Genomic DNA, 26,157 nt, shown 5'->3' on the forward strand with positions numbered 1-26,157 from the left:
AGACAGACTCATTGGCTCCTGCACCCACTGCCGGAGCCGGGCTGGAGCTCACTTATGAGCTCTGCCTTCTGGCTCCCACAGTGGGTGATGGGAGAGATGTCATGACGTCTCTCCCACAGTGCAGAGCGTGCCGGGAGGACGGAGGAGTGGACAGCGGCGGCGCGGCAAGAGCAGGGATTCAGGTAAGTGTTCTATGTGGTTTTTTTTGTTGTGTCCTATTTATGTAAGGGGCACTGGCACTGCATAGGAGGGGGCCACTACTGGGGGCACTATATTAGGGGCACTACTGGGGACACTGCATAGGAGGGGCCACTACTGGGGCACTGCATAGTGGGAACTACTACTGGGGCACTGCATAAGGGAGGCCACTACTGGGGGCACTGCATAGGGGGACTACTGGGGGCACTATATAAGGGGCACTGCATGGGGGGACTACTACTGGGGGGGACTACTACTGGGGGCACTGCATAGGAGGGACCACTACTGGGAGCACTGCATAGGGGGGACTTCTACTGGGGCACTGTATAAGGGGCATTGCATAGGGGGGAACACTACTGGGGGCACTGTATAAGGAGCACTACTGGGAGCATTGCATAGGTTGAGACCACTACTAGAGGCACCGCAAAGGGGCATTATGGGGGGCACTGTATAATTGGCACTACTGGGGGCATTGTATAAGGTGCACTGTATAAGGTGCACTGTATAAGGGGCACTACTAGGGGCACTGCATAAGGGGCACTGTATATGGGGTACTACTGGGGGCACTGTATAAAAGTGCATTACTGGGGGCACTGTATAAGTGTGCACTCCTAGGGGCACTGTATAAGGAGCACTGCTACAGGGTTACTGTATAAGGGGCACTGCTACTAGGGACAATGCATAAGGGGCACTACTACAGTAGTACTACTACAGGGGGCATTATGGAAGAGAAGAATGTTCTCAGAGTGGTGAGAAACGGTGGTGTGTCATGTTGACACGCCCCTATGTTCCAGTAGCCACGCCCCTTGTGTCAGGTGACCACACCCACTTTTTCAACGCGCGCCTTCAGTATGCGCATATTCTTGGTTGGGAGCTCCATTTTTTAACTTGCCCTGGGCTCCAAATACCCTAACTACACCATAGCTGTCAGCACAATGGGCAGCACACTGGGGTATATGTATCACTGTGAGGCTGCCCACTGCCGTATCTCTCATGTTTATCACTGTTTATAATGGCAGCAATGAGGTACTTATCACACCGACTCCTCACTCATTTATCATAGTGACAGCTGAGCAATACCCAGCCACCATGGAGATATCATCCAGAACTGTAATAGTTACTGACATACATCTAGCATTAGTAGCTGCTAAACTGTAGCACTTTGCGCACAAATATACAAGTGTCGCATTTAATCAGCACAGTCTGCAGTCCTAGTCGCACATTTCAGCATAAAAAGATGAAAAAAAGATGCCTGGCGATTGCAGAGTCTCATGTGACCTGGCGAGAGGGTCTTTTTTTTCTTGTGACTAGAGTAAAGATGTATAAGGACACATCTGTAACTAGAGATGGACCCTCTTTCTCCTCTGAGCATGTGCTGGGACTGGTGCATGCCTGTGAATTGTGTGCGCAGTAGCCACACGTACATCAACAAAGTAACGCCAATCGTGCGCCTGTGTCATAAGTAAAGGGCCGGCTGGCTTGACCATTAAAGGGTGCTGTAACCCCCAAAGTGCACTCCAAACAAAATAAAAAATTATTTTCTGTGTTTGTGAATTGTGTGCACTGTGGCTGCACGTGCATCAACAAAGGAGCAACGCCAAGTGCCTGTGTCATAAGTAAAGGGCCAGCTGACTTGTCTGTTAAAGGGTGATGTAACCCCCAAAGTGCACTCCAAAAAAATATATAATTTTTTTTTGTATTTGTGAATTGTGTGCGCAGTAGCCGCATGTGCATCAACAAAGTAGCGCCAAGTGTGCGCCTGTGCCATAAGTAAAGGGCTGGCTGGCTCATCTGTTAAAGGGTGGTGTAACCCCCAAAGTGCACTCCAAACAAAATAAAAAAATATTTTCTTTGTTTGTGAATTGTGTGCACTGTGGCTGCACGTGCATCAACAAAGGAGCAGCGCCAAGCGTGCACCTGTGTCCCATACGTAAAGGGCTGGCTCGCTCATCTCTTAAAGGGTGGTGTAACCCCCAAAGTGCGCTCCACAAAAAAAAAAATTCTTCTTTGTTTTCTGTCTTTGTGAATTGTGTGGGCTGTAGCCGCACCTGCATCCTCAAAGCAGTAGCGCCAAGCATGCGTCTGTCTGTTAAAGTGTGGTGTAACCCCCAAAGTGCGCTTCAACAAAATAAAATAATCTTTTTTCTGTGTTTGTGTGTGAAATGTATGCGCAGTAGCTGCACCTGCATCCTCAAAGCAGCAGCGTCAAGCGTGTCTGTTAAAGGGTGGTGTAACCCCCAAAGTGCGCTCCACAAAAAATAAAAAATTCTTCTTTTTTTCTGTCTTTTTGAATTGTGTAGGCTGTAGCTGCACCTGCATCCTCAAAGCAGCAGCGCCAAGCGTGCGTCTGTCTGTTAAAGGGTGAAGTAACCCCCAAAGTGCGCTCCAACAAAAATAAAATAATCTTTTTTTCTGTGTTTGTGTGTGAAATGTATGCGCAGTAGCCGCACCTGCATCCTCAAAGCAGCAGCACCAAGCGTGCGTCTGTCTGTTAAAGGGTGGTGTAACCCCCAAAGTGCGCTCCACAAAAAATAAAACAATCTTCTTTTTTTTCTGTCTTTGTGAATTGTGTGGGCTGTAGCCGCACCTGCATCCTCACAGCAGCAGCACCAAGCGTGCGTCTGTCTGTTAAAGGGTGGTGTAACCCCCAAAGTGCGCTCCAACAAAAATAAAAAAATCTTTTTTTTCTCTTTGTGAATTGTGTGGGCTGTAGCCGCACCTGCATCCTCAAAGCAGCAGCACCAAGCGTGCGTCTGTCTGTTAAAGGGTGGTGTAACCCCCAAAGTCCGCTCCACAAAAAATAATAAAATTTTTTTTTCTGTCTTTGTGAATTGTGTGGGCTGTAGCCGCACCTGCATCCTCACAGCAGCAGCACCAAGCGTGCGTCTGTCTATTAAAGGATGGTGTAACCCCCAAAGTGCGCTCCAACAAAAATAAAATAATCTTCTTTTTTTCTGTGTTTGTGAAATGTATGCGCAGTAGCTGCTCCTGCATCCTCAAAGCAGCAGCGATAAGCGTGCGTCTTTCTGTTAAAGGGTGGTGTAACCCCCAAAGTGCGCTCCACAAAAAAATAAACAATTCTTCTTTTTTTTCTGTGTTTGTGTTCGAAATGTATGCGCAGTAGCCGCTCGTGCATCAACACAGCAGCAGCGCCAAGCGTGCGCCTTTGTCATAAGTCAAGGGTCGGTTTGGACATCTGGTCCGGACTAAAGGACGTGCCAACAATTTCTGACATGTCTACTGTCACTGCATATGATACTGTCACCCCTGACAGAATGGTGGAGGATTACATCGGTGACAGCATCCAAGTAGGGATGTCAGACAGTCCATACCTGTACTGGCAGGAAAAAGAGGCAATTTGGAGGCCCCTGTACAAACTGGCTCTATTTTACCTGAGTTGCCCCCCCTCCAGTGTGTACTCCGAAAGAGTGTTTAGTGCAGCCGGGAACCTTGTCAGCGAAAGGCGTAGGAGGTTGCTTCCACAAAATGTGGAGAAGATGATGTTCATAAAAATGAATTATCAACTCTTCCAGGAAGACCAGCCTCCAGAACGTACAGAGGGACCTGTGGTGGTGTATTCCAGTGGGGACGAATTAATACTCTGTAAAGATGAGGATGTACACAACACTGAAGAGGGTGAGGAATCGGTGGATGAGGAGGATGAGGACGACATCTTGCCTCCGTAGAGCCAGTTTGTGCAGGGACAGATTAATTGCCAGCTTGTTTGTGGGGGCCCAAACGAACCAATCATTTCAGCCACAGTCGTGTGGCAGACTCTGGCACTGAAATGATTGGTTTGTTAAAGTGTGCATGTCCTGTTTATACAATATAAGGGTGGGTGGGAGGGCCCAAGAACAATTCCATCTTGCACCTCTTTTTTTTTTCTTTGCATGTACTGTTTGGGGCCTAGTTTTTCAAACTGCCATCCTGTCTGCCACTGCAGTGTCACTCCTAGATGGGCCACGTGTTTGTGCCGCCCACTCGTATCTCTTAGCATAGTCATCCATCTACCTCGGTGCAACCTTTTGGACATAAAAACACTATTGTGAGGTGTGAGGTGTTCAGAATAGACTGGAAATGAGTGGAAATTAAGGTTATTGAGGTTAATAAAAGCATAGGAGCAGAAAAACCCACAAATTCTGTGATTTTAGCTGTTTTTATGCTTTTTTAAAAAAAAATACAGAACCAAAACACAAAACTCAGAACCCAAAACACAGAAGGGTGGTTTTGGCAAAACCAATCCAGATCCAAAACACGAACAAAGATCCAGATCCAAAACCAAAACACAAAACACGAAAAGGTGCCTGTGCACACCGCTAGCTAATACCCAAATTCATCTCAGGATAAATTGTTTATGGGAAAGCCATTTATATGGCCAATGCTGTACCCACAGGGTATTCAGAGTATGCTGAAGAGCTAAGACAGAATCTCCCTTACAGATAGGCTCTGCTTCCTTGTTTCATACTAATCAATGTAAGGTGGAGAATTCTCTGCATGTGATCTGGGCAACACAGTAGCACAATGGTTAGCATTGTTATCTCACACCGCTGGGGATATTAGTTTGATTCTTGACCAGCCCCGTATCTGTGCAGAGTTTGTATGTTCTTCAGTTGCTTGCATAGTTCTCCTCCAGGTACTCGTGTTACCTCCTACACTATAAGAAAGTACTGGTAGTGTAATTGGCTGCCGACTCTGTAAGCTCCGATGGGACAGGGATGATGTGAATGACAAATACTCTCACGATAGCGGTGGTGCTGTATAAATAAATGATGATTATCACTATTAAGGTGACAAAGTCAGTAAAACAATGAACCTCTACCCAACATTGAAGAACGTTAAACAAAACAAAGCTGTCCCTCTGTAGATGGGGATCTCTCCAATGGGCCTGTTTATGAATTTTCTGGTTTTAATTATAATTTTTTATCATGGTAATAAGAAATGATGTAACGGGATGCATTCAACTACACGTGCAGGGACATGAGCTCTGGTAGGAGTTTGTTCCTATCATGTGTAAAAGGAAAGTGACTGTAAATGGCACCTTCTCCTGATAACTTTTTCTGAAAATGATTTTTTTTTTTAATCTGGGGGATATCCCGCAAATATTCTTTGATAAATAGGCCCCTTATTATGTACTAGCATCATGCTCTGAATGTCTGTAGGGTAAAGCATTGGCTCACAGGGCTGGGCATTTCGTCACTGGGGAATAGGTCAGGTTACATGTAAAAGGGAATATTTTCCTTATTATGCATAGTAACAATTTCCCAGCATTTCCCTATTGCCATTGCTCTGCAGAAGATGGTTCTTTGTCACCCGGACATAGATTATCGGTTTTGTCAGCATGTTTAAGCAAACCGTAGAGAGATTGGCAGTGTTATTGATTTCTATAATGGGTGCAGTATGATGGTATGATATGTCTACCGGGGTGTAATGCCACAGCCCGGAGACCCTATTACCGGGTATCCAGGGCCAAAGCATACTCATGCTAAGTCGCTCAAGCCAAGCCGGGGAGCTCAGGGGAGGTGGGGACCCCCCCAAAAATGGGTCCCCCCTCTCCCGAAACCCCAGGCTTGGTCTGAAGCCTGGGGCTCTTCCCCGCACCCCTGGGCTGTGTGTACTGGGGGTAATAAAGTGGCAAATCAAAGTAAACTATTGTATTTTACAGTGGAAATACAGGTGCCAGCATGCCTGACCTTTTGCACTTGTGGATCTACAAGTGCTAGCAGGCGGCACCCATACCTCCACTGTAAAATAAATAATTAAATAAAGATAGTACACACACCGTATATAGTAAAAGTTTAATACACACTTACCTCACTCACACATACTTACCTGCTGCCAGATGTTCCTATGAAGAATTATAGGCGGACCCCTACGCATTTTTTTCCCCCTATAATTAAAACCAGGACTGGCCCTGCAGCCTGGTGCTGGTACCTAAATTACAGTGGAACCCTAATCATTTTGTTCCCCACAATTTTAGGGACCAGGACTGGCTGGCAAGTCTGGGGCTGGTTAGGGTTTTTTTTGGGGGGGCGGGGGGCTACATCATTTTTAAAAAAATAAAAACACTATTTTAGGTATACAGGCAGAAACACACACAAATCACACTGATCTGTGTATGTTCTGCCAAACTCGCAGCTCAGGAGGTGTTTAAAACTTCGATTTCGCAGTGAGTTTGCTACAATCTCACACAAGATTGGAAACTCGATTCTTAGTAAATTTGCGAGTTTCATCTTATCATGTATTGTAAAGTACTTCCTAATTTTGCGGAAGGTGAGTTTTTTCGAGTTGCTATCTCACATAGGTTTTAACAGTGAAAAGAGGGAACTCACTTCCAAACTCATTCGAGTTTGTCTTTAATAAATTTGCGAGATGAAAAATATGCCTAAACTAGGGGTGAGCGGGTTCGGATTTCTGAAATCCGAACCACCCCGAGCCCCCCTGATCCGAGGCCAATCCGAGTCAGGCTCAACTTTTCCTGTCTGACTCGGATCTGAAATCGAGGCAAAACGTCATCATCCCGCCTTCCGGGTCTCGCGGGTTTTGGATTCTATATAAGGTACCCGCGTCAGCGCCATTTTCTCACTCGGCTGTGTACAGTGAAGAGGGAGGGTGGGAGTTAGGGCTGGCTGGGCTGTGTAGTGTAGTGCAGTGCAGTGTAGTGCAGTGTAGTGCAGTGTAGTGTTGTGCTGCGCTGTACTGCTGTTGTCCATAGGGGCTGTGTCCACTCCTCCAAAGTCCATAGGGGCTGGCTGTGTTGTGCTGTGCTGCTGTTGTCCATAGGGGTTGTGTCCACTCCTCCAAAGTCCATAGGGGCTGGCTGGACTGTGTTGTGCAGTCAGTTGTCCATAGGGGCTGTGTCCACTCCAAAGTCCTGTGCAGTGTCCCAGTCCTAAAGGGGAGCTGTAGTGTTGTCCAGAGGGTGCTCTGTCCATCAGGGGTGCTCCCCCCAAGTGCAAAAAAAATAAATATTTTTTCTGTGTTTGTGAATTGTGTGCACTGTGGCTGCACGTGCATCAACAAAGGAGCAGCGCCAAGCGTGCGCCTGTGTCCCATAAGTAAAGGGCTGGCTGACTTGTCCATTAAAGGGTGCTGTAACCCCCAAAGGGCACTCCAAACAAAATAAAAAAATATCTTCTGTGTTTGTGAATTGTGTGCACTGTGGCTGCACGTGCATCAACAAAGGAGCAGCGCCAAGCGTGCACCTGTGTCCCATAAGTAAAGGGCCGGCTGGCTTGTCTGTTAAAGGGTGCTGTAACCCCCAAAGGGCACTCCAAACAAAAGAAAAAAAAATATTTTTTTGTGTTTGTGAATTGTGTGCGCAGTAGTCGCACGTGCATCAACAAAGTAGTGCCAAGCGTGCGTCTGTGTCATAGGTAAAGGGCCGGCTGGCTTGTCCATTAAAGGGTGCTGTAACCCCCAAAGGGCACTCCAAACAAAATAAAAAAATATTTTCTGTGTTTGCGAATTGTGTGGGCTGTAGCTGCATGTGCATCAACAAAGGAGCAGCGCCAAGCGGGCCCCTGTGTCCCATAAGTAAAGGGCCGGCTGGCTCATTTCTTAACGGGTGGTGTAACCCACAAGGTGCACTAGTCTCCAACAAAAATAAAAAATGATTTTCTGTGTTTGTGTGCGCCTTAGCCGCACGTATATATCAATATAACATAAATGGAGGACCAAACTTTCTCCGATAAAAATAAAATAGGGAAAGATCAAGAACCACTTCCTCCTAGTGCTGAAGCTGCTGCCACTAGTCATGACATAGACAATAACATGCCATCAACGTCGTCTGCCAAGGCCGATGCCCAATGTCATAGTAGAGGGCACATACAATCCCAAATGACAAAGTTCAGGAAAATGACCTTAAAAAAAACATTTAAATCATCTGAGGAGAAACGTAAACTTGCCAATATGCCATTTACGACACGGAGTGGCAAGGAACGGCTAAGGTCTATCCCTATGTTAATGACTAGTGGTTCAGCTTCACATGACGATGGAAGCCCTCATCCCGCTAAAAAAATCAAACGAGTTAAGTTGGCAAAAGCACAGCGAAGAACTGTGCGTTCTAAGAAGATATCACAAATCCCCAAGGAGAGTCCAAGTGTGGTGGCGGTTGCGATGCCTGACCTTCCCAGCACTGGACGGAAGAGGTGGCTCTTTCCACCATTTGCACGCCCTCTGCAAGTGCCGAAAGGAGCACCCACAGTCCACTTGCTGATATGCAAATTGAAGATGTCACTGTTGAAGTACAACAGGATGAGGATACTGGTGTAGCTGGCGCTGAGGAGGAAGTTGGCGAGGAGGATTCTGATTGTGATGTGGTTTGTTTAAATCAGGCACTGGGGAGACAGTTGTTGTCCGTGGGATGAAAAAGCCCATCACGGTCATGCCTGGGCAAAAGACCAAACATTCCACCTCTTTGGTCTGGCAATATTTCTATCCAAATCCGGACAACAACTGTCTTACCATATGTACCATATGTAAAGGTGAAATAAGTAGGGGTAGGGACATTAACCACCTAGGAACATCCTCCCTTATATGGCACCTGCAGCGCATTCATAAAAAGTTACTGTCAAGTTCAGAAACTTTGGCTAAGACCGTAAGCAGTCCAGGGACACCTAAATCCCTTTGTCCTGTTGTATCCAAGCGCCTGCAAACCACACTGTCAACTCCCTCCTCGTCAATTTCCTGCTTAGCCATGATCGGAGGTAGTCCTGCAGGCCATGTCACTGGCATGACTGACTCTCCTATCCGGGATTCCTCCGGAGGATCCTGCATTGCTACACCTACTGCTGCCATTGCTGCTGTTGCTGCTGGGAGTCGTTCATAATCCCAGAGAGGAAGTAGGAACACCACTACTTTTACTAAACAATTGACCCTCCAACAGTCCTTAGCGAGGAGGATGAAGTACGACAGCAGTCATCCTTAAGAAAAACATATAACTGAGGCCTTGACTGCTATGTTGGTGTTAGACGTGCGTCCGGTATCCGCCATTAGTGCAGTGGGATTTAGACAATTGATGGAGGTAGTGTGTCCCCGTTCCAAATCCCGTCTAGATTCCACTTCACTAGGCAGGCGATACCGAGACTGTACAGAAAGGTCAGAAAAAGTGTCCTCAGTGTCCTGAAAAATGCGGTTGTACCCAATGTCCACTTAACACGGACATGTGGACAAGTGGAACAGGGCAGACTAAGGACTATATGACTGTGACAGCCCACTGGGTAGATGTATCACCTTACGCAGCAACAACAGCAGCGTCACCAGTAGCAGCATCTCAGAAACGCCAGCTCGTTCCAAGGCAGGCTACGCTGTGTATCACCAGTTTCAGTAAGAGGCACACTGCCGAAATCCTCTTAGAGAAACTGAGGGAAATCATCGCCCAGTGGCTTACCCCACTTAGACTCTCCCTGGGGATTTGTGATATCTGACAACACCACCAATATTGTGCGGGCATTACATCTGGGCAAATTCCAGCACGTCCCATGTTTTGCTCACATAATAAACTTGGTGGTGCAGAATTTTCTGAAAAGCGACAAGGGCATGCAGGAGACGCTTTGGGTGGCCCGAATTATTTCTGGCCACTTTCACCATTCAGCGACTGTGTGCCGAAGACTGGAGTGCCATCAAACACTCTTGAACCTGCTCCGCCATCACCTGAAGCAAGAGGTTCTGACGCGGTGGAATTCAACCCTCTATATGCTTCAGAGGATGGAGGAGCAGCAAAAGGCCATTCAAGCCTATACATCCACCTATGACATAGGCAAAGGAGGGGGTATGCACCTGACTCAAGCGCAGTGGAGAATGATTTCCGTGTTGTGCAAGGTTCTCCAGCCCTTCGAACTTGCCACACATGAAGTCAGTTCAGACACTGCCAGCTTGAGTCAGGTCATTCCCCTCATCAGGCTTTTGCAGAAGCAGCTGGAGAAAGTGAAGGAGGAGCTAAGATGGAGCGATTCCGCTCGGCATGTGGGACTTGTGGATGAAGCCCTTCATTCTCTTTGCCAGGATTCCAGGGTGGTCAATCTGTTGAAATCAAACCACTACATTTTGGCCACCGTGCTCGATCCTAGGTTTAAAGCCTATGTGGTGTCTCTCTTTCCGGCCTACAGAGGTGCAAAGACCTGCTGGTGAAAAGACTGTCAGCTGAAGCGGAACGTGACACGTCAACAGCTCCTTCTTCATTTTCTCCCGCAACTAGGGCTGCCAGGAAAAAACTTAGGTATCCTAAGCAAGTTTGGACATCTGGTCCGGACTGAAGGACCTGGCAACAATTTCTGACATGTCTACTGTCACTTCATATGATACTGTCACCATTGACAGAATGGTGGAGGATTACATCGGTGACAGCATCCAAGTAGGCATGTCAGACAGTCCGTACCTGTACTGGCAGGAAAAAGAGGCAATTTGGAGGCCCCTGTACAAACTGGCTTTATTTTACCTGAGTTGCCCCCCCTCCAGTGTGTACTCCGAAAGAGTTTTTAGTGCAGCCGGGAACCTTGTCAGCGAAAGGCGTAGGAGGTTGCTTCCACAAAATGTGGAGAAGATGATGTTCATAAAAATGAATTATCAACTCTTCCAGGGAGACCAGCCTCCAGAACGTACAGAGGGACCTGTGGTGGTGGATTACAGCGGGGACGAGTTAATACTCTGTGAGGATGAGGACGTACACAACACTGAAGAGGGTGAGGAATCGGTGGATGAGGAGGATGAGGATGACATCTTGCCTCCGTAGAGCCAGTTTTTGCAGGGACAGATTAATTGCCAGCTTGTTTTGTGGGGGCCCAAACGTACCAATCATTTCAGCCACAGTTGTGTGGCAGACCCTGGCGCTGAAATGATTGGTTTGTTAAAGTGTGCATGTCCTATTTATACAACATAAGGGTGGGTGGGAGGGCCCAAGGACAATTCCATCTTGCACCTCTTTTTTTTCTTTGCATTATGTACTGTTTGGGGCCTAGTTTTTCAAACTGCCATCCTGTCTGCCACTGCAGTGTCACTCCTAGATGGGCCACGTGTTTGTGCCGCCCACTCGTATCTCTTAGCATAGTCATCCAGCTACCTCGGTGTAACCTTTTGGACATAAAAACACTATTGTGAGGTGTGAGGTGTTCAGAATAGACTGGAAATTAGTGGAAATTAAGGTTATTGAGATTAATAATAGCATAGGAGCAGAAAAACCCACAAATTCTGTGATTTTAGCTGTTTTTATGCTTTTTTTAAAAAAAATACAGATCCAAAACACAAAACCCAGAACTCAAAACACGGAAGGGTGGTTTTGGCAAAACCAATCCAGATCCAAAACACGAAGAAAGATCCAGATCCAAAACCAAAACACAAAACACGAAAAGTGGCCGGTGCACACCCCTAGCCTAAACTCACGTGAGATTGCAAACTCACCCAAACTCTATTCTTAGTAAATGTACCCCTCAGAGTCCAAAGATACATATAACATACACTGCTGCACTCAAGTATAAATAGGAGTATCACAGGATTAGACTATAGCTTGTAAGACTCTTATTCATACCTGAGTGTAGCCGCATACAGTATATGATATATATACAGTATATATATATATATATTTATATATTTATATATATATATATATATATATATATATACAGTTGGGTGCATAAATATTGGGACAGTGACAGAATTTTCATATTTTGGCCTCTATTCACCACCACAATGGCTTTGAAATGAAACAAACAAGATGTGCTTTACCTGCAGACTTTCAGATTTAATTTGAGGGTAATTACATCCAAATCAGGTGAACGGTGTAGGAATTACAACGGTTTCTATATGTGCCTCCCACTTTTTAAGGGGCCAAAAGTAATGGGACAAACTAAACAATCCTAAATCTAACTTTCACTTTTTAATACTTTGTTGCAAATCTTTTGCAGGCAATTACAGCCTGAAGTCTGGAACGCATAGACATCACCAGACGCTGGGTTTCATCCGTGGTGATGCTCTGCCAGGCCTCTGCCAGGCTGAAAAATCAAAACAAACCCATCAGAGAGATAGCAAAAACATTAGGTGTGGCCAAATCAACTGTTTGGAACATTCATAAAAAGAAAGAATGCATCGGAGTGCTCAGCAACACCAAAAGACCCGGAAGACCACGGAAAACAACTGTGGTGGATGATAGAAGAATGATTTCCCTGGTGAAGAAAAACCCCTTCACAACAGTTGGGCAAATCAAGAACACTCTCCAGGAGGTAGATGTATATGTGTCAAAGTCAACAATCAAGAGAAGACTTCACAAGAGTGAATATAGAGGGTTCACCACAAGATGCAAACCATTGGTGAGCCACAAAAACAGGAAGACCAGATTAGAGTTTGCCAAACAACATCTAAAAAAGCCATTACAGTTCTGGAACAACATCCTATGGACAGATGAGACAAAGATCAACTTGTACCAGAGTGATGGGAAGAGAAGAGTATGGAGAAGGAAAGGAACTGCTCATGATCCAAAACATACCACCTCATCATTGAAGCATGGTGGTGGTAGTGTCATGGCGTGGGCATGTATGGCTGCCAATGGAACTGGTTCCCTTGTATTTATTGAAGATGTGACTGCTGACAAAAGCAGCAGAATGAATTCTGAAGTGTTTCGGGCAATATTATATGCTCATATTCAGTCAAATGCTTCAGAACTCATTGGACGGTGCTTCACAGTGCAGATGGACAATGACCCGAAGCATACTGCAAAAGCAACCAAAGAGTTTGTTAAGGCTAAAAAGTGGAATGTTATGCAATGGCCAAATCAATCCCCTGACCTGAATCCGATTGAGCATGCATTTCACTTGATGAAGACGAAACTGAAGGGAAAATGCCCCAAGAACAAGCAGGAACTGAAGACATTTGCAGTAGAGGCCTGGCAAAGCATCACTAGGGATGAAACCCAGTGTCTGGTGATGTCTATGCGTTCCAGACGTCAGGCTGTAATTGCCTGCAAAGAATTTGCAACAAAGTATTAAAAAGTGAAAGTTAGATTTACACTCAAATTAGATCTGAAAGTCTGCAGTTAAATCACAACTTGTTTGTTTCATTTCAAACCCATTGTGGTGGTGAATAGAGGCCAAAATCTGAAAATTCTGTCAATGTCCCAATATTTATGGACCTGACTGTATATATATATATATATATATATATATATATATATATTTACTTGCCTATCTGAGCCGGGATCCGAATCAGGCGCGGGGTTTTCCGCCTGACTCGGATCCCAAAACAAGGCAAAACTTCATCCTTCCACAACCCGAATTCGTGTTGTGGATTCAATAAAGGTCCCGGTGATCAGCGCACCTTTTCACTCCAGCGGTGGCTCTTGTATTGTTCTTCAGGGCTTTTCTGTGTCCATCCAGGGGCTGCTGTGTCCTCCAGGGTCTTCTGAGTCCATCCAGGGGCAGGGGCTGCTTTGTCCATCCAGAGGATGCTGTGTCCATCCAGAGGCAGGGGCTGCTGTGTCCATCCAGGGGCTGCTGTGTCCAACCAGAGGCAGGGGCTGCCTTGTCCATTCAGGTGCTGCTGGCTGGGTCCATCCAGGGAATCTGCTGTGTCTGGCCAGGGGCTGTGATGTGTCCATCCAGGGGCTCTGCTTCCATGTAAAAAATATAAGTAATTTTTTTTTGTGCTTTACCCCAGTGTAATATTCATACAAGTACTGTGACGCCTGCAGGCCATAACACAGTGTAATATTCATACAAGTACTGTGACGCTGCAGGCCGTGCCGCAGTGTAATATTTATGCAAGTATTGTGATACTGTAGGTTATACCGCAGTGTAATATTCATACAAGTATTCATACAAGAATTGTGACACTGTAGGTCATACTAAAGTGTAATATTCATACAAGTATTGTGATGCTGTAGGTCATACCGCAGTGTAATATTCATACAAGTATTGTGACATTGTAGGTCATACTGCAGTGTAATATTCATACAAGTATTGTAACGCTGTAGGTCATACCGTAGTGTAATATTCATACAAGTATTGTAACTCTGCAGGCTGTAACCCAGTGTATCCATACAAATACTGTGATGCTGCAGGCTGTACCCCAGTGTATCCATACAAATACTGTGACGTTGCTGGCCATACCCCAGTGTATCCGTATAAGCACTGGACGCTGCAGGCCGTACCTCAGTGTATGTTTCTGTACCCCAGTGTATCCATATAAGCATTGTGATGCTGCAGGACAGATCCCAGTGTATCCATATAAGCACTGTGCATTTTGCCTTGCATTTGTGCTGTTCATCTGACACTTATTTTTTTTTAGTTTCATACCGTATTTATTTTAATTAAAATCACATATAGGTATACTTGCAAAATACGCTTATGCCATTTTTCAACCTTGAGTGTAGATACAAACCTGGTGGGCTTGGCTTTCCTTTGGTCAAATGCAACTCAAGCACCAAATGGAGAGGCTATTTTGTGATGGTATCACTATCTGGAGATGTTCTCCCTCATCCCCTCCTGTTCATCCACCCGTTCAAGAATCAAAATGGGCAGGTGCGACATGGGCATTACTTCCGTTGGTGAGAGGGCCCAAGGACAATTTCATCTTGCACCTTTTTTCTTTGCATTATTTGCTGTTTGGGGTATTGCGGACTGTCTTTTTGTGTAGATAACAAACATTATTGGTATAGTTTATTAAACTGCCATCCTGTCTGCCACTGTAGTGCCATTCTCTTTCCTAGATGTGCCATGTTGCTAATTGAACTGCCACAGCCGCTGAATTCTTCAACATGTGGTTGCTGAATTCAGAAATGTCCAGAAATGTTTATGGCCACAGACAGCATCTCCTTCATGCTCCTTTAATATTTAAAAAAAAAAAAAATTAGTTGCCCCAGGATCCTGGGGAATTGATAGGCTGTTACAAATAACAGTTCAGCTCAATAAATGCCTGCCTCCTTTGTATGTTGGTGACTCTATGTGGAATAACTGGATAATGCAGATGGTGGGTGTCATGCGAGGGACCACAAATATGAGATGAGCAGCAGCACAGAGCATCTTCCTGCCAGGAAGTGTGCAATGAAGTGCAAATACATTCAATACAAAAATAATGTGTGTGTATTGGTCACATACATACATATTTACATGGTACATACCGTGCATAAAGAAGGTTGAGGTTACCTGAGGCACACCACCCATTGTTGACAAACAACTTCCAGCAGGCACAGCTAACAGCATGGGTGTTGGGAGTTGTAGATCAGATGGAGAGCTACAGGCTGCTGTCCTCTGATGTAAACAGCAAGTCTTAGTCCCGTTATCCCTAACAACCTCACTGAGCACAAAGTAAACGTCTGTTTACAGTGTGTACTATTTAGCAGCATCTCCACAAGCAAGGCCACTGCATTTCTATTAGAAATATACAAAACCTCCTCCAGATCAAAGATGTCTTTCAGGAACTGAAGAACTTGATCTTATCAAAACATTAAAATAAATTCATTTACAAACTATTAAATCCTTCCGTCCTTTCCTTGTCTTCAGTCTTCAGTCTATAAACATACTCCAACTCCCTCGGACCTCTGACCTAGTTCTTGATTAATGAGAACATTCTTGGTTTTTAAACTTCCTATAGGGCTGTATAGTTTATTAAACTGACATCATGTCTACCACTGCAGTGCCAATCTGTGCCATGTTGGAAGCTGAACTGCCACAGCTAGCTCGATGCAACCTTTTGGCCTAAACTGGATGAGATCGATATAGTGAGCTGGTCAAAATTGGCTGGAAATGACTGGAAAGAAACGTTATTGAAGTTAATAATACTGTAGGAACAAAAACAGGCTCTATTATGTGATTTCAGCTGCTTTTATAATTTTTTAGAAAAAAATACAGATCCAAAACCAAAACATGCAAGGGGCGGTTTTGGCAAAACCAAATTCAGATCCAAAACACGAAGGAGATACATATCCAAAACCAAAACACGGGGGCCTGCGCACATCTCTAATTTAAACCTCCTCACACCACCAGCACATTGCCAGTACAACTCATCTTGGCACTTATTGGTTCCTGGTCAGTACTCCGGTTACTGACTTCCTTACATGCCACTCGCTGAGTGAGGTATTGCTCTGTGCTAGTATGTTCTGTGGTGCTCCATAGCTCTGCAAATTGCGTGTGCCTGCTTACCCTCAATTACTGTTGGACATACTAATTGCACTCCCTACTTGTTGCTGTCTATACCATCTCCATGGAACAACCTCCACTCATGACCTGCATATTCATTGGTTTTGAAGTAGACTGTTTGCGCAGTCTACTTCAGTATATTCTGACATACAGCTACCGTCATCTGCTACATAGTACTAACTTCTAAACAGCTACCATCATCTGTTTATACTGTATAAAGTACTTTCAGCTTCTGTTTGTTCACTTCAGCTTTACCACCTAGCTGATTTCATCTACACCTGAGCTGCAAATGGATTCCTGTTGTCATATCCATTCTACCTGCAGAGGGCGCATAAAATAGTGTGTATCTATATTTCCACATTCAGTATTAAGCACCACTCCAAGGGGTTTATTTACTAAATTGAGAATTTTTACAAATGGAGTTGTTGCCAATGGCAACCAATCAGAGTCTACTTAACATTTAACTAACATCTTATAGATTATAAAAGCTAGAATCTGATTGGTTGCTATGGGCAACATCGCCACTTCTAAAAACTGTAATTTTAGTAAATATACCCCCGAGTGTTCTTGATGTTCAGCCACAGTAAGGCAGTCCATCAGTCCTTCTCTCTAGTCTTGCTCTGTCCTGCCTTCTTGTTCCTGTGATTGTGACCTATGAGTAAAAGCATCATCTGTGCATCCAGTTTCATTTGCACCAGTTCTTACTAACATAGGGCCTGATTCTGCAATCTGCAAGGATCTTTATTGCAAAGCTGCATGCAGGCAGCTTTACAATTACGATCCTTGCAGACATGGTAATGTAGCAGGAGGCATCACGCTTCCTGTGCATTACTTATCCGAGCTTCATTGTCCAATGCAGCATCAGATAATCTGCGTAACATCGGCCGGCTGCTGTGACCCATGGGGTCCTGCAGCCAGACGCCGCAGTTAAGAGGAAGAGGCCAGGAAATCTCTATCTATCTATCTATCTATCTATCTATCTATCTATCTATCTATCTATCTATCCAGGGATGTAGCCAGAATTTGATGGGATTCCCACCCCAATGTTTTTGAAGAGAAACCTCTTTCCTCAGCAGATGTTCATTTTATGCCCCATAGTGGTTCCAGAGTTTATTTTATGAAGCACAGAACTTCCCAAGTTCATTTTATGCCCCATATGAGTGCCCTAGTTCACATTACACCACAGTTCCCCAGTTCATCTTATGCCACACTGTAGTGCTTTCAGTACACATTATGCCACACAGTACCCCCAGTATTCTTAGTTCATAATTTGCCACATTGTTATGCCCCATTTCATATCATGCCACATTGTAGTGCTCCTAGTTCCTATTATGCCACACTATATTGCTCCAGTTCACACTCTGTCAAATTACAGTGCCTCATTTCATATTATGCCACTTTAAAGTGCCCCCAGTTCACCTTATGCTACACTACACTACCCTCAGTTTATATTATGCCACACTATAGTGCCTCTAGTTCATATTGTGTCACATTACAGTACCCTCCAGTTCATATTGTGCCACATTACAGTGCCCACAGTTCAGATTATAGCAAAGCAGCTTTATCCCACAGAGAAGTTTTGTAAGAGTTAATATTTGTAAATGTTCATAATGTCGGCATTCACAATGTCAGCAGTGACAGAATGTTGACATTTACAATGTCAGCAAGGAAAGCATGTCGACATTGTGAATGTTTACAATAGAATGCTGACAGTCAATTTTTCACAATTTTAAAGTTAGGGTTAGAGTTAGGCTGTGGTTCGGGTTAAGGTTAAGCTATGATTAGGGTAAGGGACACTCACCTTGCCAATACAAAACCGCATAATCGACATTAACCACTTAACTGATGATTTTTTTTTTTTAAAAACCGCTTTGAAATTGTCGTTTTTTTTTAGTGAGTGAATTAGGTGAGGAACATCTATTTGAACTTATCCAAAATTATTTAATTAAAAAAACACAACAGACACAGGTGGAGAGGGTACAGGCATGCAGAGGGACCGGAAGGTCCCTCTGAGAGCAGTAGCAGCGGGAAGATTCTCTTCCTGCAGCCGTCCTCACTGTTTATCTGACTGGTAGAAATTTTGCAACCAGAGCAGATAAAGAACTGCCTGGTGTGGTCGGAAAATTGTGACCATGTCAGGCAAGTGGTTTACAATTTTGACATTCTGGTGTTGACATTGTGAATGTTGTTATCCTGAATGTTGATATCCTGATATTGCTGAATGTTGTACCACACCATTATATCCCATTGACCTTTTTTCTCATGTCATTTGTCATTTGTCGATGGCATCACTTAATGGGCTCCATACCTATTGGCCTTTTGAAATTTTCAGGGCTGAGGGGACTGCAGTATACAGTGAGTGTAAGGACAGGGGAGGAGGGGTCAGGGACCAATTAGCAACTACCTGAGGTGGATACTTCCTAATGCAGGAGATCTTAATTTCAGCACACTGTTCTTCCCATCTTTGCCCCACTTTCCCATCTTTGCTCCTCTACCCCAGTTCTGTCTCTCTCCTCTTAGTCCCCAACCCTCCCGTCCCTCTCTTATCTCTGTTCTTCCTCCCCCATGTCTCTCTCACCCTAGGTTCCCTTTCCCATCTGTCTCTCTCTCTCATCACTGTCCCTGTCTGTCTATCTCTCTAACCTCTGACACCAGTATAGGGCACGAGGCTTGGGGGAATAGACAGGAGGAGTGCTGGGATACTCAATTTTATTTAAAATACATTTTGCCCTGAGTCCTCTTGTGTTAATCAGTCAGCTCAGCAGCATGCTGTCTGTTGTCTCTCAGTATCTCTCCACGGAGTCTACACTGACTAATGGGAGGCAGACAGTGGAGGGCTGTGGCAGGGTGGGCTGCAGGAGGTAGGCTTCCATATGAGGTGTGCCATGAGCTAACAAGGCATGCTCTGGGCAAAGTTGGGCAGACCTGAACGGAGGCCCATGCAATGTGGACATAACCCGTCTGGGAAGAGCAGACCTTCGGACTCCGTGGTGATCTTGCTATCCCAGATGGGTGGTAACCATAGGTCAGTGCCAGTCATCAGTCTTGGCGGCGGCCATCGCACTACGCTCCCTATGGGGTGGCATCCCTGTGCTGCAACTCTGTTGTAATGGCCCTTGAGCCAGCCCTGGTTTATCCTCTGAATCCAAACAACCCAGAAATGACCTCTACGACTACCTAAATGGCAAACTAAACACTGATCCTATCAAAGGAGGTTGCCATGTGGACATAGTTCCTTCAACTTCTGGAAATTGCAGGTAATTTTCACCACTATCAGAATGAGATAATTGCAGATGGGGATGTGAAGTAATTATACCCATATTTATTTTCAGCTGTGAATTGTGCCAGGCACCTTGGTCAATATTTCTAGAGAAATTGAAAGTGCTTGCTGGCTTCCTTAATTATTGCTGCCATGTTCCCTTTTTAAGCGCTGTCACAAGACTTATTTAGCGATGGCAACAATACACAAAAGGAGTAAAGCTCAGCAACACACGCCATTGTGGTGAAAATATTTTTGTTAAGTAATATTCTTTAAATAAACACATTCTGGTGTTATATAACCCTTGTTTAAGATTTTCAAGTTATTAAAGGTTTTATAATGTGACTTGTTCTAAGGCACAAATTGCACCTACATAGCCTATTATGGGTAGGGTATTATGAGGGGTTGGGTATGGGATCCCAACGATCAGGATGCCAATGGTCACATACCGACAGCGGCATTCCGACAGTCAGAATTCCAACATATTTCTGCAAGTATTATATCCCTTACCCTAACCCTCCCCCTAACCCACCCCTCCCGCAGCCTAACCTTAAACCTCCCATCCCGGAGCCTAATCCTAAACCTTCCCTCCAGCAGCCTAACCCTAACCCCCCCTTACCCTAACCCTAAGCCTCCACCTAACCCTCATACTTGCCTCCGCAATCTGTTGGTATTCTGACATTCGGGATGCTGCTGTCAGTTTTGTGACCATCGGCATCCTGACTGTCAGGATGCTGACTACATACCATTATGAGCTATGATCTGCAAACTTTGTATGTTCTAGGGAACAGGATTGCTACCTAGCAACAGTAGGTGGGTATAGGCAGCAAACCTCCCAACAATCTGCCGCCAACAGGGAAAGTGAAACTTTAGAATCATTTCCCTGTAGACCAGACAGCAGTGCACGGTTGCGCTTCGCTGTTCTACTGATCAGATTCTTAGAAGCTTACTGGTTACAATTGTGATCCCTTAACAAATAAAGAGATAGAAGTCTACAATTGCCCTATAACCAGACTGGATAAAGGCAAATAGAAGCTATCCAAAGGCTACAGAAATTAAAATTTAGTGACGAAGAGCACACAGTCACCAATAATGGATTAAATATATAACACTAATAAAATAAACTGGGAAGACGCTGTAAAATGTAGAAGCTATAACCCAGAGTCTTAAATGTAAAGGAACTGAGAAGTGCAACAGTAGAAAGTTGTAAGCAAAATTTTGAATCATGGCAGGACTTTGAAGAATGGATGAGAGTCAATGCTTAATGTCCTTCTGTACCGTTTCTGGCCCTGATTCAGAGCCGGATGCTCTGACAGAGCGCTCACTCTGAATCAGGGCCGGGCAATTTTTTTTTTAGAATGGCCTCCGGACCGCTCGCATAGCTGTGGGTGACCACCCACAGCTATAGCGAGCAGCCAGGAAGATGGTCGCGATGATATTGACCCTTGTGGTAGGGTCTCGTTGCCGCAAACCCCAGAGAGATTTCGGCTCTAACAGAGCCGAAATCTCTCCCACTGACATCACTCGTGATGTAAGTGGGGCCGCCTCCAAATTGAGGCGTTCACATGGGAACGCCTCCGTTTGGGCAGCCACTCCCCCGGCCCGCCCACCAAAGGGGGCGTGCTGTCACTCAACATCGACAGCACGCCCCCTTTGGTACGAGACCCGGAGCGACGGAGTGCCCATCGCTAGCTGGGTCTCGCGCATGTGCGCGACGGAGCCGGCTCCGTCATGTGCATGCGCTCTGGGCCACCATCGACCCAGTTGCGAGCGCTCAGCGCTTGCGACTGGGTCTGAATCAGGCCCTCTGTGCCTTCTTATTCTCTTTTGGAGGGGATGTAGTCAGGATACGGGAGGCCGCTATGCAGGCCGCTGAAATCCAACACTAAAATCTCAACATGGGACTAAAGATAGGCATCAAAATCCCGACGCCTATCATTAGCGTCATGACAAAATCCTGCCACCCGGCATACCGAATGAAGGTAAGCCGGGTGTCTTAGATTCTAGCCGCTGGGGGGAGGGCAGGGTTAGCTTTAGGAGTCCCTGGGGGGACTTAGGGTTAAGCACCCCTCCCCGGGAGGGTTAGGGTTAGCCTAGGGGAAGGGGATGTTAGGGTTAGGCACCCCCGGGGGGAGGTTAGGGATCAGGAAACGGTGTTATGTTTAGGCACCAACGGGGGGGGGGGTTAGGGTAACTAAGGCACTAAGGGGGAGGTTAGGCACCACTAAGGGAGGGTTAGAGTAGGGAGAGGGGAGGGTTAAGGTAATTACCACCCCCCGTCGGGATTTTGAACAGTCGGTGTTCCGCTGTCGGTATTTGATCCGGCGGCTATTCAACCACTGGCAATACATAACGATTCCCTTTTGGGGGGTCTAAAGGAAAGGCAATAATAATGAGGTACTATAGCTAATGTTCCATAGCAGAACAAGAGCAATAGCAATAGGGCAGGTAGGGATAGGAGCTGTTGGCGGGTGGCAATTCTATTCCTTAGAACAAATAAAGTTTGCAACAAACTACAGTACAGTTTTTTCTTTGGGAAGCTTGCCACCTAGCCACAGCAGGTGGGCAGAATACCACCTTTGAGGCAGCCTTAGTAACCGCAGTTCCCAGAAGGGAATTATCACTGTCGTGCTAGATTTCGTATGTGAATCCGGGCTTGAATCTCTGGCAGGAGTGGGTTCTGGGGTTGGTGTCTGGAAGCTGGCTGCTCTGATATACTTCCTGCTTATGGAATGATGTGTAATGATGATGCTGGAAGTACAGCTGGGATGGTACTGAGCTGTACTAGAAGCTGATTATCGGATTGGAACCAATGATAGAGGATATAAAACTGGAACTGATGGTGCTGGTTATTGGAATGAAACCAATGGTACAGGATATCGGACTGGAACCGATGGTACTGAGTATTGGACTGGAACTGATGGTACTGAGTATCAGACTGCAGTCAATGGTGCTGGTTATCGGACTGGAACCGGTGGTACAGAATCTCTGGGATTGAACCTGATAACAGGATCACCGGAATAGAACCGAATAATAAAATTACCAGGATGGAACCAGATAGGGAGCCAGGGGTGCAGCGAGATGGTAATCTGCACTTGAGTCGGTGAGTAGGATAAGTATCCGCAGGAGCTTTCACAGTATATTGCAGCTAGGATGTGGACAATATTGCACTGGCAAGTGCTGTGTGCAGGGAGAAACATATACCCCTGGAAGAGCAGGGATTGGCTGCAGCAGGTGTCAGGTGACAGCAAACTGCAGCAGGTGTCAGGTGACACCTGTTGGTGTGTTGGTGGATGGACAGTCACCTGATTCAAACTATCATGGCTGCACTCAGCAGCCAGCACTGGAGGCAATTTTGCATGTGGAAGCCAGCGAGTATGTTGGAAGCAGCAGGTAGAGACAGGAGGCCTGCCATGGAGCCAGAGCATGGAGCTAGGAAGCAAGTAAGTAGGCCAGTGGCTGCACAGAATAGTGCAATTTGTGTCAGGAATAACTTTTAAAATGAGATGTGTCAATATCCACACCTCTCATAGATGAGACAATCCAACCTCGGATAGTAGAGGGCCTAGGTGGTCTAAATGGTTTTCTGCAGATGATGAACTGTCTAAAATCTTGTCTATAAGGAGCCATGATAGACAGGTACATAGAAATACAAGAGACTATACAAAGATTATGATCTTTGGTGATGTTAAATTCCACAATGGAGTTATGTGGAACCCTTGTGTCTGAGTTAGCCATAGGTTGGATATATCATTTAAAGTGAGTTCTACTCCCCCCATCCCTCTGCCTTCTCCCGAGCTGTGAATGCTAAAGCCAATAAGGAGATGAGCATCCGAGTGCTGTAAAACAAATCCACTGAAGCATAAACGGCAGCTAGGTAGGACAAGAACAGGTCAATATACCAAGTTTTGGAATGTCTTAGACAATGTGGTCTAGATAGAAGAATACACCTTAGCAAGTGTAGGTAAATTCTATTATCTGTGAAGCCTAGAATAAAGATTGAGTGCTGAGCCCTTTGATCTGATGGTGGCTGAAGCCATCTCCACTTCAAAGTGGGAAATTAGAGGCCCTGTGAGAACAGAAGAACTGAGAATAAACTCCTTAATCATTGCAGAGTGTCTAGCATACATCCTTGGTCTCAATAAAGAGGTAATGAGAGCTGTTGTGTATGTGGCTAGGAGTTAGACCATCAACAGCCTAACAATGTTGCCATCCGCATGGAGCGAAGAAGATCCTGTAGAATGGCTGGGGTGCCTAGGAAGCAATCTGTGGGTTACCGCAGCCGAACTTTGGGATCTATTCTGAGTTGAGCAGAAAATCAATGTTTGGATGGCCAAACTGGGTAAACCATAATGATTTGAGGAACCTAATCTATTCTGATTTTGTGCAATACTAAAATAGCTGGTGGGGTTTATTATTCCATGGGAAAGACAGCATATCCATCTTCCAAACACCCTGAAATACCCAGACTCTGGAAGCACATAGAGCTGTCAGGGTATTTAGAGGAGAGGCAAAGTTATCTACCATTGGGGCACCGAGAGCTTAGTCTATTTTACTGAAAGATGTCTCTTTTGTCTTTTAGAGACATTCTGTAAAAGGATAGGCTCCATCTGGACAATGAATCTGCTAGTTCGTTTGTCTCTCCAAGAACACGGATGTGTAACGCCTGAGGTTAGGAGTTGGTCGGAACAGACATGCGAGGCTAAGCAGGAGTAATATGAACTGTAGAGGATGATGGGCCCGAAGGTGAAGACAGTAAAGTGAGTCTTTATTGAGCAGCAGGTTGGAATGGACACTGGTTATATAATACTGAAGAGATGGGCAGAATTGGTTTGACACCGATGTTGATGAATTGAAGAACTTGATCGGTTTGAGACCGATGTTGATGAATTGAAGAACTTGATCGGTTGAGACCAATGTTGATGAATTGAAGAACTTGATCGGTTGAGACCAATGTTGATGAATTGCAGTACTGGATCGGTTTGGGACCAATGATAATGAATAGCAGTACTGCATCTGTTTGGGACCGATGATGATGAAATGCAGTACTGGGACGGTTTGTAACCAATAATGGAAGTATCGGATCGGACCAATGGTTGGAGGTATCGGCTGGAACCGTTATAGGTTAATGTTAACAAATCTCTGTGTTAAAAACCAGACTGGAATGGTAGATGGAATAGGAAACTTGATGAATAGACTTGGAACTGGAATATAAAGGACTGGATCCACTCAGATGCAGAGTACCTGAGAGCTCAGCACAGAGCTGTAACTTCAGCAGAAGCGACGTTGTCCTGGCAACAGAGGCCAGTCCAACATGGCTGCGCCCATACTGTGGTTTAGAAGGGAACTATGACATGCAGCTTGTGTGTCATCATGCTGGGAAGACATGCTGTGAGCAAGGGGCTGCAGAGAGCCATCTTCATGCTCAGTGACAGGACACTGAGCAAACGGGGCAGGAGCAGCACAGACAGACCTCAGCAGCAGCCGGGAGTGATGTGCAGCATGAGCGGACTTCCGTGCCAGTCTGAAAATACATCGGAGAGCAAGGTCGGTCTGGCCCACAGGGGTACAGGGGAAACCCCTGGTGGGCCCCACTGCCTGAGGGCCCACCCCCTCCTCTAGGGATTAGGTTGCAGACTGTGCACTTGAATTATACTGCACAGTAATATTGTGTATTTTCTTCAATGCACTACTGCTATTAATCTGGTACATTATCATGCATTCATTAGCAGTATTTACTATATATATATATATATATATATATATATATATATATATATATATTAGGGGTGTGCACCGGCCACTTTTCGTGTTTTGTGTTTTGGTTTTGGATCTGGATCTTTCTTCGTGTTTTGGATCTGGATTGGTTTTGCCAAAACCACCCTTCCGTGTTTTGGGTTCTGGGTTTTGTGTTTTGGATCTGTATTTTTTTTTAAAAAAGCATAAAAACAGCTAAAATCACAGAATTTGTTGGTTTCTCTGCTCCTATGCTATTATTAACCTCAATAACCTTAATTTCCACTCATTTCCAGTCTATTCTGAACACCTCACACCTCACAATAGTGTTTTTATGTCCAAAAGGTTGCACCGAGGTAGCTGGATGACTATGCTAAGCGACACGAGTGGGCGGCACAAACACGTGACCCATCTAGGAGTGACACTGCAGTGGCAGACAGGATGGCAGTTTGAAAAACTAGGCCCCAAACTGTACATAATGCAAAGAAAAAAAAGAAGTGCAAGATGGAATTGTCCTTGGGCCCTCCCACCCACCCTTATGTTGTATAAACAGGACATGCACACTTTAACAAATCAATCATTTCAGCGCCAGGGTCTGCCACACAACTGTGGCTGAAATGATTGGTTCGTTTGGGCCCCCACAAAACAAGCTGGCAATTAATGTGTCCCTGCACAAACTGGCTCTACGGAGGCAAGATGTCATCCTCATCCTCCTCATCCACCGATTCCTCACCCTCTTCAGTGTGTACATCCTCATCCTCACAAAGTATTAACTCGTCCCCACTTGAATCCACCACCACAGGTCCCTCTGTACCTTCTGGAGGCTGGTCTCCCTGGAAAAGC

This window comes from Taudactylus pleione, unplaced genomic scaffold, assembly GCF_031769625.1.
Source record: "Taudactylus pleione unplaced genomic scaffold, aTauple2 ptg000156l, whole genome shotgun sequence".
NCBI classification, from domain to species: Eukaryota; Metazoa; Chordata; class Amphibia; order Anura; family Myobatrachidae; genus Taudactylus; species Taudactylus pleione.